The following is a 19,990-nucleotide window of genomic DNA, read 5'->3' on the forward strand; positions in this document are numbered from 1 at the left end:
ATGCGAATTACCTAACATAGGTAGAGAAAGGTATAGCAGTGTTTGAACCTGTGTCCTTGAACCTCTCTTCAGTCTACGGGTTCTTCCTCCTTCTACTCACACTTTTCCTCCCTCAGAGCTTTACTTGGAGAAACTCTAGCCTGTGCCAGAGACTCTGCTGAAGCAAGGGACACACAAAAGGAGATGCATAGTTTCTGTTTCCAAAGAGCTTATGGTCCAGCGACCTTCCCAGATTCCTTCCTCTCTTCCCAACTGGAGAAAAATCTCAAGGGAACAGGTGAACTACAAAAGGAAGGCGAGGAAAAGTGTTAGAATCATGGAGTGGGGGGTGCCTGGGTGGCTCAGTGGGTTAAGCCTCTGCATTTGGCTCAAGTCATGATCTCAGGGTCCCGGGATCAAGCCCCGCATCGGGCTCTCTGCTCAGCAGGGGGCTTGCTTCCCGCTCCCGCTCGGCCGCCCCAACCTCCGCCTGCCTCTCTGCCTACTTGTGATTTCTTTCTCTCTGTCAAATAAATGAATAAAACCTTCAAAAGAAAAAAAAAAAAAGAATCATGGAGTGGGTCACAGCTTGGATACGAATTTCCAGTGCCACTTCCAGACCACGTTGAGGAACCAGCTCCCTGTGTTGTGCTGGTCCGTGAGTCGGTCCGCCACAGCAGGTGGAGGTCAGAGGTAAGAACCCCAGCTTGGTGGGGAGTGACTACAGAGCTTCAGTATGAGCTTAAGCAGGACCGAGTCTACAGAAGTGCTCAGCAGGAAGAATGACAGTTGGGAGCAACAACTGTGGGGTGGCGGCGGGGGGCAGGGGTCTGATGGAGGCATTCTGAATTGAGTGCATTTTATTGGGAGCAACTTAAGTTTCTTGAGTTCTTTCTGTGTGGTTGGCATTGTTCCAGGTGCCATAAAAAAGTATAGGAAAAAAGCTTTGGGGGCTGGAGATCAAGCTGTTCCAAGGAGCCAAAGAAACTAAGAAGCGTCTGGCACCTATCATGGCAGGTGAGGGGTGAGGCAGAGAGTAGAGGTGGTGGCATTGCAATCAAGTGTGCTCCAGCTCCCTTCCCCCTTCCCTTGTTCCCTCCTGCCCTCACTCTGAGGGCCTTTTGTCCACCCTCTCCCCTACAGCACTCCGGGCCTCCAGATACCAAGATGTCCTGTCGTGTTCTCCCAGCCCCTCACAGAGGCACCTTGCCCTGGCCTGTGCCCTGCTTTGGGATCCTAACCACAAATGACTGCAGATCCCAGCTGGGTCAGCCCAGAGAGTCGAGAGGGTAGGTGGGGATCCAGCGGTGGGGCTGCAGAGGACTGGACAGCTTCTGGCCCACTTCAGCAGGACAGCTGCCCATGGTCTGGGTGATGGATGCTAGTGAATCGGGGCATTACAAGGGGGCCCAAGGTTCTAGGAGGAGTGGGAAAATGCGTTTTTATTTGAAATCTCACTGTGTTTAAATATTGGAAGTCTGGTTAATTTCAACATTTTTTCTAACAGTTGGTATTGGTCAAAGAAAATAAGCCTGGATGAGGTGCCAATCTTCTCATCTGTGCTTCTGTCCTAGGCAATGCCACTTGTTTTTTCTGTCTCTCTCAGAGCCTGTCTCTCATTCCTGGGATCTGCTCCTGTTAGCACCCAGGGAGGCGGCTGGTAAGCTAATTAATTTCCAACTGTGATAATGGCTGAATAGTGAGGAATTTGCCTTTGACTTCAAAACTGTGACCTGGAGGTCCTGGATTGATGGGGAAAATAAGGCCCCAAGAGGGGTGCTAGTGATGATTGGGTGGGCTGGCCCTTTTGGGCCCCGTTCTTATCAAACTCCTTGGGTAGCCTGTAGGTTCTGACCATCGCTAGGGTCAGTTCCCTCTTTGGAGGTTCTGGGGACAATTGATGATTATTCCTGAATGAGTTCATTTGGGCCTGGGCCTTGGCATGGGGAAGGGATGGGTCTGGGGGACAGTGCCCATGGAAAGACAAGGTGACTGACCCAGAAGCCTTCTCTGTGTAGCTCAGGCTTAGCACGACAGCCCTACCTGCCTTGTCCAATATGGTAGCCAGTAGTCACATGTGGCTTATTTACCTTTACCTTAAATTAATTGAAATAATTAAAATAATTAAATTAAATTTAAAAAATTAAAATAATTAAAATGTTATGTTCCAAAGATTCTGCATGTTCATCTTTACTCTTGACAAATAGCCTGCCAGGAAGGTGTCTTTATCTCTGTTTTACAGAAGAGTGAGTGGCCCAGTGACACCTGGCTATTTGCAACCATCAGTTGCCCATCCAAGATTCAAGATTCAAACCTACAGTCTCCATCTTTCCTGTGAATGCCAAGCTACCATTAAACAACAACACATTCTCTCTGAGGAAGCCTGTGCTGCTCAAATTTAATGCAAGAAGTTGCAACGATCTCTCATCTTCGGCTGGACCCCCTAATTGGTCGATGCTCCTAGTAGTTTACCGCTATTTAAATACCTACACACACACCCACGAGGGTTCCATAGCACTTCATGGCCAGGTGCCTTGAACACACAACAGCAATAAAGCTGCTGTTTGTCCCAGTTGCAAATGGAGGGACCGCAGCACAAGGAAGTCCTGCGCCGTGTTAGACAGTGTGAAAGAGTGATGAGTCACTGATGGCATGTGCATGGAAATGAGGACATTTGAGAGGCTGTCAGGGGAACTGAAATGGATCCAGGACACATAATAGTGTGCATCTACTGCTGTGCTTATGGAATTGTTTAATGCTTTTTGCTTCTTTGACTTCAGTGCTTGTAATTGTATCTCCCAGGATACAACAGGACAATGCTAGGAGATTTTAGATCGCACAGAACACAGGTGTCAGTTGCAGACCATCCTGCCTGGAGCCTGGTTTGTCTTATGAGAAGGGAATGTCCAGTCCCTGGATCCTACTTGTTACCCATATTTCTACTAACACCTTTGTGGACGCTCTACTTACAAGTGTAGTAGTCAAGAATTCATGGTCAAGGATGTGTGGAGGAACAAGCGGTCAGAAAGGCTTTTCCTTTTACACTTATCACTTCTAGAAGATGTCCTTCATTTGCAGCTGTGGCCACAGCTCCTCGTGTTCCAGTGAGGACCAACCTGGGGGTCTAGTTGTCCTGGACAGGGTCTCCGGGGGATGGGATGCTCAGCTACCTTCTGCGGTTGTTGAAAGGCACCTTGGAAGAAAGAGGAGAGAAGGAAAGTGGAAACCAACCATTTGTGGAACTCAACAGTTGCCCTGAGGCAGTGTTCCTCAAAATGGGTTCCATGGAACACTAATCTCATGAGCTGCCCTGTGATGAAAGGATTCTGAGTCCAAAGATTTGGAGGATATGGCCTATCATGTCACTCAGGGGAGCTGCGCAGTGTAAATTGCCATATGAAAAGTTGTAAGAAGACTTGCAGAAAAAAAGAAAAAATCTTTGTTGTTGTTGTTGTTTAATAAACTACTAAAATTTGTTTGAATGTTTAGTAAGCCACTGAGGTATCAGGAAGCTCACAAAACATCATTTAAAGCACGGAAAGGTGCATTCACCTTGTCTAGAAAAGCACTCAGTGCCCACTCAAAGCGACTGGGAAGCAGAGGGCCACAGCCCTACCAGGCCCGAGTCTGGCGTGTTCCCAGTCACGTCCTCACAGAGCTCCATGCGCTCCTCAGCTGAGCCTGGATTCCTCCGTTGCGTTCGCTCGTAAAACCCGCTCCTTTCCTCCAGAGCCCTCATCTCCTTTATAATTAGGCATTCACTAGCATGATTATGAGTTTATGGCTTCCACTGGACTAAAAGCAGAGAACAGGGACTGGCACATAATTGGTGATCATTAAATTTTTTTCAAGAAATTGTATTAAATCCATTAGAAGTCGTAATAAATCCACATCCCTTGGTACTCGTTAAACAGACATTTTCTCACCCTCTAGGCAAGAGTCTATATTTGTTTGCTGGGGATGCCATAACAAATAAGCACGGTGTTGGTGGTGGCTTAAAACAACAGAAATGTATCCTCTCACAGTTCTGGAGGCTAAACGTCTGAAATTAAGGTGTGGGCCAGGTTGTTTCTTCCCAAAGGCTCTGATGGAGAATTTGTTCCACACTCTCCCTTAGCTTCTGGTGGCTCCTGGTGCTCATTGTCACAGTAGCCACATCACCCCAACCTCTGTGTTCATCTTGACATGGCCTTCTATCCTCTGTGTGTCTGATTGGAGATGCCTAGAGGAAACTCTGGAATCCCTCAAACATAGCAAAAGCCTAAATACAACCTGTGGCCATGACATCCTGTTCCGCTTTCCTGCCAATGGTTACATGCCCGCATCTTCCTGCCTTTTCTCACAAGCCTGCGGTGTTCCTTAAAAACTAAAGCCGTGCCCATCTCACTATCATTAATTCAGCCAACAGACATTTGTCAAGCATCCTTGAATGATGGTAAGATACCCCAGGTGGAGAAGACAGGGAGGCATTTCAGGTGGCCAAACCATAAGAATTAACAGTTTGGTCTAAGTGAGGAAGAGAGAATATTTCCCTCTCTCTCTCTTTCTCATTTTCACCTTACAACAAGCCACAGAATTCACAAACTACCCATTCATACCTTTGTTCTTTAGGTTGGTTTGACTGGAGCTATAGACAAGATGCTTGCTATGGAAGGGGTAGCCAGGCTGTGAGCAGAAAACTGGGCAGTTCACTAAAGAAGAACTGATTTCCACCTTCCCCTTTGCCTCATGGAGGAGTTATATGAGGACTATGAAATCTTTGAGAGCTCCAGTCACTGAAAGAAGTAAGCCTAAGTACAAACTTGATTGTTAGGAGCTCTCATTTTGCTGCAGACTGGCTGACTGCTAATTCCCATGGGACCCGAGGTCCTTGTAAGGGAACAAGAGGTCCATGTGGTCCGTGCTCTCTGGAAAATGGAACTAGAGAAATGTTCTGCCCCTACTTTCAACAAACCATAAATTTCATGGCTTACTCTATCAATTAACATCTCAGGTGAATATATTGATGGGGCTTGGGAGGTGTTCTAGCTTTGAGTGGCAAATCTGAAAAATAATTGGAGCCATGGTCATCTGTTGGGCAAGAGTTTCCCAAGAAGGCCTCCTCTTCATGACTGTCTTTTATATTTGTATCTTTCCCCCATAAAGCCCCAAATAGACACAGCTGTAGGGTAATACCATGAGACAGACAAACCTGGTGAGGATTACTCTTATTATCCCAAATACTTGAGAAGAGGAATCAAATGCATAATGACTTTTCCATCAATTATACCAAGAAGAATAAGGGAACAGGCAGAATTTGGTCCTTTCCTGGTGGTAAAGGAGAGAGGTGGCATATCTGAAGTAATCCATTTGCTTTTCCCATCTACTGCCTTAAGAAAAAAAGTAAAACATGAACCCACAGAAAAGGAAGAACTTGAGGAAAATAAGTGAAATGCAAGAAATTATCTTGGTGAATGCCAAAAACATATCCCACCTGGAAAAGAAATATTTCCAAGAATGTTGTGGGGAAAGAGGAAGAAACAGTGCAATCACATCAATATCCATGCCTGTGGAGGCAGGAAATACTTTTTGAAAATGGAATTTTAAACAGATAGTGATGATTTTGATATTGAGACACTTGAAGAAAAAACTCTGGGTGAGTTTCAAGATTTTGCTTTCTAATATTCATCTTCTTTCCTTCTAGGGAGCAAAATTTATGAACTTCAGAATTAAACTTAAAAGATATAGTGGCTTGGTATGCTGGAAATATTCACCAGCAAATATGTCAGACTTTAATAAAGGTGGTTCTGACATATTTCCATGAGACAGAAAGGCATCTTGTCTTTTTATTCTTTTAAACCAGGCATATGAAATACATTTCATTAATTTTGATGCAATAAGGGGGCCTCAGCTCACATATTTTATTTAGCAAAAGGGCATAATATACCTTTCTTTCCTACTATCTGCTTGCTTTGAGAAATCTCTTTGCCCTTCACGCACACATAAGAAGCATATCTCCAAGGTACATAAATTTTTAAACTATGTCTTCAACCAGGTGAATTGCAAAATGGATCCCTCAGTCCTTCCAACCAAGGAGAGATACTGGCACGGGAAGTTTCCCTTTCCAAGGCTGGGGTGTGGAGTGGAGGCTGAGGAAGGAGGGGGAGGGTGCTTCTTTTGGATCCAATGGTGAAGTTTAGGAACGTTCCACCCTGTGGTTGAGGAACTACTCTTATCTAAAATAGTATTTCTTTGACCAGGTATGTACGCTGAATCCTGGGATGGCTAGGCCAGTGTGAACAAAAGTCAAGTCAAAGAAAGCAGTCAAGGAGGGAAAAGAGAGGAGGGAGGAAACTTCCAGATGAGATTTGAAATGAGATCAAGAGTTGATGAGGCGAAGAAATACGGGGTGGCTGTTCTGGATGATGGGAGCTGCAGAAGTTATCTTTAGGAAGAGAGAAAAGCTTAAAGGGACAGGAACACTAAATAATAAAAGTACTACATATAGCACAAAACATTGTTTTAAAATCTGAAAATGCTACAAGAATACAGATTTCACTTTCAATGCTTTTGCAGACATGATTTTCAAAAGTAAAGGAGTAATTTTACATGGTATGGTGGTGTAGTGGTTGAATCGTGGCCCCCAGAGTGATAGGTCTATATTCTAACCTGCCAATGTGACCTTATTCGGAAAAAGCATCTTTACAGATAGAATTAAATGAAAGATCTTTAGATGAGATTATCCTAGATTACCTGGGTAGGCTCCAAATCCAGTGACAAATGTCCTTGTAAGAGATAAAAGGGAAGACACAGACACACAGAGGGACACAGTGGAGAGAAAGCCTTGTCAAGACAGAGGTAGAAATCAGAGCTATGAGGCCACAAGCCCGTGAACACCTGGGGCCACCGGAAGCTAGTGTGAACTCCTCAACTTTGAACTTCCGGCCTCCCACTATAAGAGAATTTTGCTTTAAGCCACCCATTCGTGGAAATTGTTATGGAGCCTTAGCAAACAAATATGGGTGGTTAGAGCAGGGTTTTAGCTTCCAAATAGACCTAGTTTGGAATCGTGGCCCCTCTGCTTCCTAACCTTTTGCAAGGCCCTTAGCATCTCTAAATATTAGTTTCTGCATAGTGAAATTGGTAATAAGACGGTGGTACCTCCTTCATTGGTTGCAGGGACCAAAGGAGTCAATGTGTGGAAAGGAAGGAACAGAATGACTGTCACATAGTAGATGCCCAATAATGGCAGCGAGCGTTATTATAGTGATGATTGTCATCTCTCTTATCCCCAGTCATTTCCATTGGTGCTGCCACACAACCCACTTGAGCTGGTTAGCAGCCCATTCTCTAAGCTCCAGACCTGCCTCCTGTACTCTGTTCCATTGGTTGGGGCTGGGGCTTTGTTAATGACGTGTCTCCTTTGCCAATGAGTGACATGGCTGGGAGATAGAGTGACACAAGGAGGGGAGATGTTACTTGCCCTTTCTGTTTGCTTGCTTTTCCTGTCAGCATTCCCATCAGTGACTTTTCTTTTTTTTAATGGAGAGAGAGAGAGAGAGAGAGAGAGAGCGAGCATGAGAGGGGAGAGAGTCAGAGGGAGAAGTAGACTCCTTGTTGAACAGGGAGCCTGAGGCAGGACTTGATCCCAGGATTCCAGGATCATGACCTGAGCTGAAGGCAGTTCCTTAACCAACTGAGCCACCCAGGCTCCATCAGTGACTTTTCACCCTGGAAACAGCCAGGTTCTAGTTAGTTGCAGTTTCCAGACTCTGTCAGAATTCCCCAAAGCAGCCCTATGGTACTTGTGTGCTTTAAGGAACCAGCCCCAGAGGCAGTGCCCCCTCCTCAGAAGTCTCAGGCCTACAACCCCAGACCTCTATCCAAGCTTCTAGGGTCTGCTGCCCCCAGCGCCCTCTCTATGTTCCTACAGCCCTGGAGATGTTTGTTGTCTCCTTCCTGCAGTTACTAGCTTTTGTGACCTCAGGGTTCCCGGTTTCCCTTTTCAGTCCCCCAATATCTGTTTATTTATTTATTTTTTAAGATTTTTATTTATTTACTTGACAGAGAGGGAGATCACAAGTAGGCAGAGAGGCAGGCAGAGAGAGAGGAGGAAACAGGCTCCCTGTTGAGCAGAGAGCTCAATTCGGGGCTCGATCCCAGGACCCTGGGATCATGACCTTAGCTGAAGGCAGAGGCTTTAACCCACTGAGCCACCCAGGCGTCCCTAAACAATTCTCTGTAGTAAATTCTCTCTGCCGAAATACTAGTAAAATTTCTGTTTTCTTGCTGTGTCCCGGTGGAGATGACACTCTGTGTGGGTTTCTTGATTTCCTATGCGTGTGGGAAATGGTTGGTACAGCCTAATGGGCACCGAACTGAAATCAGTAAGACTTGAGTTTGTTTCTTGGCTCCTTTACTTTCCAACTGAGAAATCTTGGCCAAAATATTTGGCTTCCTTGAGAGTCCAATTTTCTTATTTGTGAAATGGGATTAATAATGTTCATCTTGTAGGGTTTTGTGTAGTTGAGTGAGATAATGTCTAAAAAGTGCCTGGCACTTAACAGATGTTCGAGAGACATTGGCTATCATTTTATGTGTGTTATAAAAATATCTTTGCATCATTATACCTCTTACAGTTTCCTCTGCTTTTTATTTTTGAGCATATGAGCTCCTCTGGCGAGTCTGAACTCTCTTACTGTGGCTTCCTTGGTTCATTTAGAGTGTTTGTTTTAGAGGAGAAGACTACAGTTCTGTTGTATTAGTTAGTTTGACCCCAATTGATTTAAGGATATAGGAAGTGATAGTTGTATGTGTGAGAGTTGACTTTAAAATGCACAATATACTAGCATGAAAACAAGACCGCCATTGGGAAGAACCACTGGGATGCTTTTGCTGGCCTGGTGCTCAGCCTCATTCACTTAGTACTCTTTCCCATGTAAATGTGCTCTTGACTTCTAGAACCATATCCAGAAAGAGGCTGTGACATTTAGAGCTGGTGGAACGTAAAGGAAAAACTAAATGAATACAATCTGACTGAGACTGTTTTCCTAAGACTTGGTCAAAACTCATTTGAAGTCATTCCCATGTTTACAGACTATTTCAATGTCAAAGAACATGGTCTACAAGTCATCAAACATTCTCTGGGCACCTAAAGAAGCATTCTGTAGGGTCTGCCAGAATTCAAATCACACAAAAACTGTGATCTTAGTTGGTGTAAGATTTCCATTATAATGGGAGACCAAACTGACAGGCCCAAACACAAATATAATAACTGCATATGTAATTCCTCTAGATTCTGGAATTTTCTGGAACTCCCAGGAAGACTCCTGAACTGGCAGGTTAAGGGCCTGGTACCACCATGGTAAAGTATTTTTCAGTTTACTGGGAATTTTCTCCCCCATTCTTTCTTCCACCCCCAAATGACCCTAGTGCCCTGATCTCGTTGCTGGGCAACATCACATCAACTAACAGGAGACTTGATCCAACCACTTGGCTCCCAATTACTTCCCCTTTTCCACCATCAAAGTGTATTATTCTTGTTCTTTCAGGACTGTGCTTTCTTTATATGAGAACGTTCAGTCAGTCAGCTGTACGCACCATGTATAGCATCAGACATGGGGCTAGGCCTAGTGACTCAAAAGCACATATATCTTGGCCTCAAGGAGTTTATAGTCTTAGCAGGGGAGACAGACAGGTGAACAATGGGTATATACCAAATGCACAATGATTTGGGGTTCTAGGATGATGAAACACAAAAAAGGGAATGACCATTCTAACAAAGGCATGATGAGAAAGGGTTTCAAAGACACTTCAAAACGGGTAGTAGTGTTGTGCAGTGAGTTTTAGGGAATATGAAATGGGGATTCCAGGCTCTATGGCAGAATCGAATAATATAGATGTGTGGCAGGTTTTAACCTCTGAGGACTGAGAGAAGAAGAGGTGACAGGCTGGGGTCAAAAGATTGGTTTGGCACAGAGCACAAGAAAAGGGGTCCTTGCTTTAAACTATTTTTGTATGACACCTCATAGCCAGGACCTTGGTGTTTTGACCAGGTATTTTGCTCTGCTTCCTCTAATGGCTGTTTACCACATGCTTAACGATCATGTCATGATCGTTGGAAAGATGCCATACTTGGAGAAAGTGTTTAGGAAAAGCAACAGAGCCCCACAACCCTCCCCTCAGGTGGGATTCTGATGAAAAGTCTACTGTGTTCCTCCCTCCCTTCCATCCCAGGAAACAAGTTCTATAGACATCCATTGGGCACCTGGTGCAACATGGTTCCATGCTAGTCACAATGGGCAGTAACTAGTGCTTTTTAACAATGATGTACTATTTTCCAAGCACTGTGCTACCTGCTTCAGAGGCAAATAAAAATAGGACATAGTTTCTCCCATTAAGAGCTTACAGTTTTTGTTGTTGTTGTTACTTTTATTTATTTGACAAAGAGAGACACAGCGAGAGAGAGAACACAAGCCCGGGGAGTGGGAGAGGGAAAAGCAGGCTTCCCACCAAGCAGGGACCCCGACGTGGGGCTTGATCCCAAGACCCCGGGATCACGACCCGAGCCAAAGGTGGATGCCCAACCTGAGCCACCCAGGCACTCCAAGAGCTTACAGTTTTTTTGGGGAGCCAGACTTATACATAGCTTATAATGTGGCTATGGCCAAAGGAGAGGTAGGCAGAGGATGTGTTAGGCATATGGAGAAGAGCACTGAGCCTAACCTGGAGCTTCCAGGAAGGCTTCAAAAGTGATGGAGGCTGAGCCTCATGTTGAAAGGTGAGTAAAGGGTAGCTAGCTGTGTCAACAAACGATGGACAGAAGATCCAGGCTGAGGAAAGAGTGGGAGCAACAGCAAGGAAACTTGAAACCACAGAATGTTTGTTGGGCGTACAAGTGCTTCAGCAAGATGAGAGCATGAAGAGTGAGGCAGGGAGTGGTAGAGGAGGAAATGAGAAGGACAGAGGCTAGTTTGTGCAGGACAGTAGGTCAAGCAAGGAGCTTAGCTCTGTTCTGTCATGTTGGAAAGCCATGGAATGGTTTTATGTGGAGGGGGACACGCTTCAATGTCATTTAACTGCAGAATAGAAGATGAATCTGACTGGCGTGGCTAAGTCTTGTGTAATAGTCCAGGTAAGAGCTGAGCGCCTGAGCTAAGAAAGGGGCAGGAGGGTGGAGGAGGAAGAAGGAGAGGAGTCTAAGGGCCATTTAGGAGATGAAGAAACAACTGGATTTCATGATGGATTGGCCAATGGACAGAAGATAAAGGAGAAAAAGCAGTAAGAATTAGATTGTGGCTGGGTTGAATCGGTGCATGGAGGTTTGGTGAGCTGAGACTGGGAATATAAGAGGGAGAATAGGATTTTGAGGAAGTGGAGGAAGGCTTGGCTGTGAAGTACTTGGAGGGCCTGAAAAAGGGTTTGCTCAGTAGGGAGTTCGGCATATAACCGGAAACTCCAAAGACAGCCAAAGCGACTCATAAGGCCGGTTAGCCTGTGGGTGGGAAATGCAGCTGACAGTGGCTGGAATCACTTACGGAGGGAACCACAGGAGATAGAAAGAAGAGGAACACTGTATAGCTGTATAGTCAGCTGGGATATAATAGAGGTACACGTACAAGCGCTTTTGAAGTGCAGAGTACCAAGAAATTCATGCAGAAAGAGAAATTTGAGTTAATCCTTCAAAGTGGACTCATGAAAACTTAATTTTACCTATGTTTAATGCTGTGTTCATTGAGTATTGAACTCAATACTCAATGTTAACGGCTCATCCTGGAGCCATTAAGAATAAGTCGTTGAGGGGCGCCTGGGTGGCTCAGTGGGTTAAAGCCTCTGCCTTCGGCTCAGGTCGTGATCCCAGGGTCCTGGGATCGAGCGCCACATCGGGCTCTCTGCTCAGCAGGGAGCCTGCTTCCCTTCCTCTCTCTCTGCCTGCCTCTCTACCTACCTGTGATCTCTGTATGTCAAATAAGTAAATAAAATCTTAAAAAAAAAAAAATAAGTCGTTGGTCCTGGTGAAAAAGAAATTGAGCCCTGCAGCAGGCACAGATGGCTAGGAGACTTTAGAGAAGACGTGTGTTTGGGGTCATGTCCTTTTTTGGACTTCCGGGTATTTGTCCAGTATTCATTTCCCATCTTGTGTCAGCCAATACAGATAAACCTAAATGGATACAATTAATGAATTCCATTATTTACAAAGGCAGTGGCGTCTTGTTATGTTCAAACTGGAATTCGGAGTATGTTTATCTGCAGGATAAGTGGGCTATTATTGACCAGCAAAAACCCCACCTCTCGTATCTGCCCCATGAATTGTTTCGTGTGAGTTGTTTTGTTCTGTTTTCCCCCAAGGTTAGTGTTGAACATCTCAGAGAGAGAGGAGAGAAATATGGGTAGTAGAGAAATGCAAAATGTCTGTCTCCTCTACTTGGTATTATGAGCCTCAATATTTTAGTATAAAAAATTTGAAATCTTCCAAAGATTTCAAGGAGAGAATACCATATATCCTTTACTTGGCTTCCTCAGCATTAATATTTTATAACATTTGCTTCCTCTCTATCTCTCTTTCTATGTGTGTGCAGCATACACAGGTGTTTTATTTTTGCTGAACCACTTGAGAGCTGGTTATAGGCATCCTGAGATTTCACCCTGAAATGTCTTCTCATTTATATGCTAAGAAAAGAGGCGCTATTCTGCAGAACGTCGCTGCAATACTACCTTCACATTCGGTAATGTATTTATACAAGACTGTTATCTAATACGCAGCTCCCATTCAAATTTCCTCAATTTCCTCCACCATTAAGGTCTTTCACTGTCTTAAAATATATATATATATATATATATATATATATATATATATATATATAAATATATAAATATATATATATATATTTTTTTCAAATTCCAGAACGTGATGCAAGGCCGTCCATCATCTTTAGCTGTCGTCTGTGGTTGGTCCCCTTTAGTCTAGAGAACAGACCCCTTGATCTTCTGTAGTTTTCCATGACATGTAGGCTTTTGAAGGGTCCAGGCCAGTTGCTTTACCAATCCTCCATTTGGATCTTTTCTGATTGTTTCCTCATAGTTAGATTCAGCTTCGACCTTTGGATAAGACTGGTTTTTAAGCTCCTGAGAGAGGGTTGGAGGCAGAACCAGAAGAGCCATGTGATTGGCAACCCAGCCCAGGCAGGAGAGTATGTTCTGATCAGGCACCTCTCAGCTTGGCTCAAGGACACTGAGGGCCAAGCGGCCTCTGTGTGATTGCCACTTGGGTGTGACCAGGGTCAGTGGCACAAAGCAGACACAAGGAGGGCAGCTTGGAACAGCTGTGGGGGACTTATAAGAAACTTAGAAGGACAGCAGCGGCCCAGCCCAAGAGCAGCAGCAGCCCTGAAGTGAACCCATCTCCCCTGCAGTTTAGAAATATTTGAGACTGGTATCCTTCAAGGTGGAAGCTTCTGTATTGTTGGTACTCTTCGTAATTATCTAGTGGGGTAGAATTCCAATAGTCAGGTGAATGTTGGGGTTTATGGTTTGGAGAGGAGGAAAAGTTACTGCTTAACAGATGGGGAATGAATCATGAGTAATTGGAACAAATTACTAAGATTTTCACTTTTCTAAGAGAAGTAGAGACTGTTGTGATGGCGGGTGAAAGAGAAGGGATGGGAATGTATTCTAATCAGAGATCTTATGCAAACTTACTTTTAATAGAATTTTTAACATTAGAGGTTCAAGATAAAATAGGAAAGGCACACTTGTATTTCCTTCCTACGGTGATATTTCCTGTTCTGTTGATCATTTCCGTTGATATTTCCATTGATCATTTTGAGAAATCTGTATAAGGCAAAGAGCACTTCCTTCTGCACCCACCAATGAGTGGGCTAGGTCATCTGTCTAGGTCTAGGTCATCTGTCTGGTCATCTTTCTGCCCTGCTTCCTTCTGACTTTGCCCTGAGCAAGCCCTGTGAGCCTTCATTGCTTCCTGGGTATGGAAGGAGATAAAAGTGGAAACTATTGTTTCTGATGGTTTCCTTTGTTGTGCAAAAGCTTTTTATTTTGGTGCAGTCTCAATAGTTTATTTTTTGCTTTTGTTTCCCTTGCGTAAGGAGACATCCATAAATATATTGCTAAGGCCCATATCCAAGATTACTACTTAAGTTGTCTTTCAGAAGTTTTATGGTTTCGGGTCTCACATTTAGGTCTTTAATTCATTTTGAGTTAATTTTTGTGTATGGTGTAAGAAAGTGGTCCAGTTTTATTCTTTCGCATGTAGCTGTCCGTTTTTCCTAACACCATTTATAAAAGAGACTCTCTTTTCCCCATTGTATATTCTTGCCTCCTTTATTGTACATTAATACCATATTAGTGTGGGCTTATTTCTTGGCTTTCTAACCTGTTCTATTGATCTATGTATCTGTTTGTGGGCCAGTACCGTTCGGGTTACTACAGCTTGGGAGGATGTCCTGAAATCTGGGATTGTGATACACCCAACTTTGTTCTTTTTCAAGGTTATTGTGGCTATTCAGAGTCTTTTATGGCTCCATACAAACAAAGAGGCAACCTACTGAATAGGAGAAGATATTTTGCAAATAATATATCAGAGAAGGGGTTAATATCAAGTATATAGAGAGAGTGTATACAATTTAACACCCAAAACCCGCAGATAATCCAATTAAAAATAGGCAGAGGACCTGAACAGACCTTCTGCCAAAGAAGACAGACAGATCCAACAGACACATGAAAAGATGCTCCACATCACAAATCATCACGACAATGTAAATCAAAACCACAGTGAGATATTATCTTATACCCATCAGAATGGCTAGTATCAAAAGACAAGAAATACCAACTGTTGGCAAGGGTGTAGAGAAAAGGGGACTCTTGTGTACTGTTGGTGAGAATGTAAATCGGTGTAACCACTGTGGAAAACAGTATGGTGGTGCATGAAAAAATTAAAAATAGAAATATCATATGATCCAATAATTCTAATACTGAGCATTTGTCCAAAGAAAACAAAAACATTAATTCAAAAGATAGATACACCATTGTTTATTGCAGCATCATTGACAATAATCAAGATATGGAAGTAACCCAAGTGTTCATCAAATAGATGAATGAATAAAGAAGAGGTGGTATATATATATACAGTAAAACCATACCCGCCATAAAAAAGCTCTTGCCATTTGCATACAACATGGATGGACCTAGAGGGTATTATACTAAGTGAAATAAGTCTGACAGAGAAAGACAAACACCATATGATCTCATTTATACGTGCAATCTAAAAGACAAAAAAAAATGAACAAACAAACAAATAAAATAGCAGAAACAGACTCATAAATATAGAGAACAGACTGGTGGTTACTGGAAGGAAGGGAAGTGAGGAGATGGGTGAAATAGGTAATGGGGATTAAGAGGTACAAAACTCCAGTTATGCAATAACTAAGCCATGTAGATGTAAAAAAAAAAAAGTGGAAACGAAGCTTGCTGGGGAACAAAGAGGAGGGAATATTTACTGTTTTGCAGAGCTGGTCCCCTCTGGGGGCACTAGGGTGAGGCAGATCCAGGCTTGGTTTCTGGATTGCCACGCCTTTTGATCTTAAAGCAGCCCTTTGATCCTGGACACAATTCAGGCCTGGGGGAATGTAGCTGGTGGTTTGTATAACCGTTTGCTCATTCCTAAAACCAAATCCTATCTTGCAGCCATTAAAATTGTGAACAAAATGTTTTCAAGCAGGAAATTATCTGTATTAAATTTTATTTAATTAATTAATTAATTAATTTATTTATTTAATAAAGCGAAAGTGCCTTCCATTTGTAAAGCATATTAGCCTTTACAAAAGATTGTTGCAAATTATGTGTGGCCCTCACATCAGCTTCACAATATAGGCAAAAGGAGGAGGCGGCGTGTCCTGGAATCCAAGACTTCCGTTAGGGTTCTCAGCCCAGGGCTCAATCCTCTGCCCCTCGCTTCCTCCTCTCAGCAGGTGGGTGCTATCTAAGAATCCACTTTTTACCTCTCCATCTCCTAGGAGTTCTTCTTCCACCTGGAACCAGGTGTGCACAGAGAGAAGACTAGCTCGTGACTGGGAATGGCCTGGGGCTCCTTGTGTAGGTGTGGGCGCAGAGAGGGAAGATACCTCTGAGATCTCCCCTTTTGTGAAAACACAGGTTCTCATAGGCCGGGGGGGAAGATGTCTTCTCGTGAGACCAGAAACAAATATGCCCTGTGGGAGTTATTTTCTTAGACCAGGAGAAAATAGATCGGTGTTAGAATGCACTTCTGTATGGCTTCCGGGTTTGGGAGGATGGATTTCAGGTCAGCAGGCTGTAGACATTAGCTGCCCAATTTCTGTAGGGTGTGTGTGTTTGTGTGTGTGTGTGTGTGCGTGTGTGTGTGTGTGTGTGTGTTTACACACGTGTCGGGGGGCAGCTGTTAGACGGTGGCGTTCTAAGTGATCCTCCACAAGTCATAGCACATCTCACATGTTACTCACAGGAAAGGTGTCATGATGAATGACAGCTTTCCCCTACAATTTCAGCTCACTTTGGGTTGATTTCATCACTTACAAGAGAGGGAGTTTCCACTGAAGCATTTGTGAAATCCTGGAAATGGAAGGCTGGTGAGAGAGGAGGCTTCCCAGAGCTTCATGGCAGAGTCCCTCTGAGGATACACCAGGATCCTACCACATTGAGGGGAAACCCTGTGGCTGATGGCTGAGAACAACACCTCTCTTCGTTCTCCTCCTCTGGGAAGCTGATTCAAGCATCATTGTCTACGCTCATATTTACAGGTTCCTGCAGGACGTTCTGGAGTCTAGCTGTTGCAACCTGTCATCCATGAAGCTTTGTGCCCATGCCTGGAGGCAGAAAGTGCATGAAATCGTACACTGAAGAAAAAAAAAAAAAGCACCAAATCTCAGAGGCAAGCTCTTCTCAGGTTTAAAAGGAGATTGAGAAATCTAGAAAACTCAGAGGTTAATATGATAGAACCCAAATAATCAGCCAATTCAGTCAAAAATAAAATAAGGTACACCCATGTTCATGGCGGCACTGTTCACAATGGCCAAACGGTGGAAGCAAGCTAAAAATCCATCCATGGAAGGACTGATAAGCAACATGTATGATATGCATATAATGGATTATTCAGACACAAAAAGGAAGGAATTTCAGGTCTACGTACAGCATGGATGAACTTTGAGGATATTATGTTAGGTGAAATAAGCCCATCACAGAAGGACAAATATTGTTTGAATCCACTATATGGGGTACCTATAGTGGTCAAATCCACAGAGACAGAAAGTAGAATGGTGGGGGTCCATGACTTAAGGGGACAGGTGAATTGGATGTTATTGTTTAATGAGTATAAAGTCTGTTTTTCAAGATGGATAAGTTCTAGAAAGTAACTGCGCAACAATCCAAAGATATTTAATACCACCTAATTATATACTTAAAAATATTTAAGAGGGTCAATTAAATATGATATGTATTTTACCACAGCTAAACAACAACAATGAACAAACAAAAACAAGACAGGACAAGCCAGTTGTAAAACAACTAATGGATCAGCAGAGCTTCATTAGCTGGTCGCTCAGACTTCTGGGAGACACAGCCACATGTGGCTAGTGGGGTGTGGGGTCAAGGGAGGTGATCTCAGCTGGGAGAGAAGCTGCCCTGGGGAGGATCTGTTGAGGAGGGAGGTGAGTCATCCCCTCTGCCCTTTGTCCTTCCATCCATAGGAATTCTTCCTTCCATTGGTAACTTCCAGAGGAAAACCCATTGTGAAAGTATTCATCTCCGTGTTTTACTCTAAATACTGACCCTGTCTTGGGGGAACTCCTGTCTCTTCAAGATTTCTGGTGACTGGAGCGGCCTGTCTTTCACTGGGCACAAAGAGTGGTCAGACCAGTTGGACAAATAGGAGAATGTAGTCTGGTGGGTGGTTCATCTAACAGAATGTTTCTCAAGAGGAATCCACAGGTTCTCTAGGCAAAAATAATTTATAGTAGTCTAACCTTTATAATACAAAAATAATTTACAATCATACATTTAATGGAATAGTTGGAGCAACAGGATGATGAGCTTACCAGTGGCATTCTGGTATGATTGGAACGCCCCCAGCTATGACTGCATACACTCTGGTGAAGGGCAAATGCCATCTCGAAGCTTTGCGTGAATGGAGGTGTAGTGTCGCGTTAAACCGAGGAAAGTGGTGGGAGCACTGAGTCATCCCATGGCACAGGGTGGCACAGGCATGCCACAGTCAAAGATGCCAGCATCGAAACCATGTCAGCCACGCATTTGTGCTGTGAAGTAGTCTCCATAAAGCAATGCTATTGGTGCCATTAATTTAATGTGGTTAATTTGAATTTTATTGCCCTTTGAGGTATTGTTTCCGTTTAATTTGTAAACTTGTATTGCTCTTCAAATTGTATTAGCGCTACAAGCATGAAGAGTTCATATCTACATTTTTATTGGTTTATTTTTAGATGGCAGTATAATGAGGTTAATTTATAATAAGGTCAAGTTAACACATAGGGTCTGGAATGCCGTCTTTGCTTTAGAAGCTCCTACAGCTCCTAGTGTTGCATAGGAGTTGACAAGTCCTGTTCCCATTTGAGCAGACCTAGAGGGACATCTTTATCTCAGGACTCCATGAGGCCAAGATAATGACCTTTGAGAATGAGTGAACTTACATTAAGGAAGTCTACCCATTACCATCCACATAAGTACATAAAAATCCACAGATATAATTAATAGCCTTCTGGCTTTGTTTATGGAGAAGGTGGCTCTCTGACTTCTTAGCCTTTTCTCTCAGGCTCCGTTGACCTCCTCTCTGTTTCACACCCTTCTTGTCCTTTCTTGTCAGTGTGAGTTTGGCTGCTTCTTTTGCTCAGGGTGCTTGTTTTATGTACAGAAACTTCTAGACTTGACATCAGCAAGTGCTCAGATTTCATTTTAGACATAGCTCTGATCAAGCAGTCTCTATGGAGTTTGGTTTCCTTAGAAAACATTCTGCAAACTGCTTTGTTACTGTGCTTGCAAGGCTTGCTTTGCAGTTCTACTTGCGCTCGTAGCTCTTTCTGTCTCTCCCTAACAACACGTTCTGCCTTCCACTTGCATTCTCCCTCCTGGTGTGGATCCAGCCCAAGTATCAGTAGGGTCCCTGGAACTCTGTGGGTGGGATTCCCACTTGGGGTGGACTTGGGCACCCAGACACTTTCTTTGAGAAACCATTAATGTTTCTACTCTCAGTGGGAGTTAGGAGCTAGTTCTGGTTATCTTTCCAGGACCTGTGTATGGAGGTATCACCTTTCCACGCTGTTGGGTCATTTGGTAAATACTGACTAGATGCCCTCTGTGTGACAGCCCCGGTTCCAAGTTTTGTCAATACCAAGATGAATAAAATATCATATTTATCCTTCACGAGCTTGTGATCTCATTGGGGATGCCATGTGCGTTGAAAAAGTTGTAGTGCCTTGAGGCAAATGCCCTACCATGTAATACAGATGCCATGGGTAGAATGGTCCTCCAGGGGTGATGAGGAGGAGCCTGTTAACTATGAGGGGAGGTCAGGAGAGACATCCTGAAGGACGTGACATTTGAAGCCCTCTTGAAGGATGAATGGGAGCTCCTTTGGTGGGAAAAGGGGTCGATAGGCATTCAAGGTAGAGAGGAGCTTATGCAAAAACTGAAAGGAATAGAAGTGCAGGGAGTTTGGGTGGAAATATAAATTGTTTGAGATGGTTGGAGTGTAGGTTTTGATGTGTGTAAGTGTGTATAGTGGGAGGGAGAAGGTGGGGGTGACTCACACTAGAAGGAAGCAGAGAACTTAGATCCAGGCTGAGCCGAGGCAATTGTAAACCACTTCTCCTGCCTTCGGGCTGCTGTGTTTTCTCCTTCCTCCCTCGCTCCCTTCCTCCCTTCCTTCCTCTCTCCCTCCCTCCCTCCCCTCTGTCTTCCTCCCTTCCTCCCTTGTTTCCTTCCTTCCTTCCTTCCCTCCCTCTTCCTTCCCTCTTTCCCTCCTTTTTCTTTT

This window comes from Enhydra lutris, unplaced genomic scaffold, assembly GCF_002288905.1.
Source record: "Enhydra lutris kenyoni isolate GAN:26980312 unplaced genomic scaffold, ASM228890v2 scaffoldscaffold15, whole genome shotgun sequence".
NCBI classification, from domain to species: domain Eukaryota; kingdom Metazoa; phylum Chordata; class Mammalia; order Carnivora; family Mustelidae; genus Enhydra; species Enhydra lutris.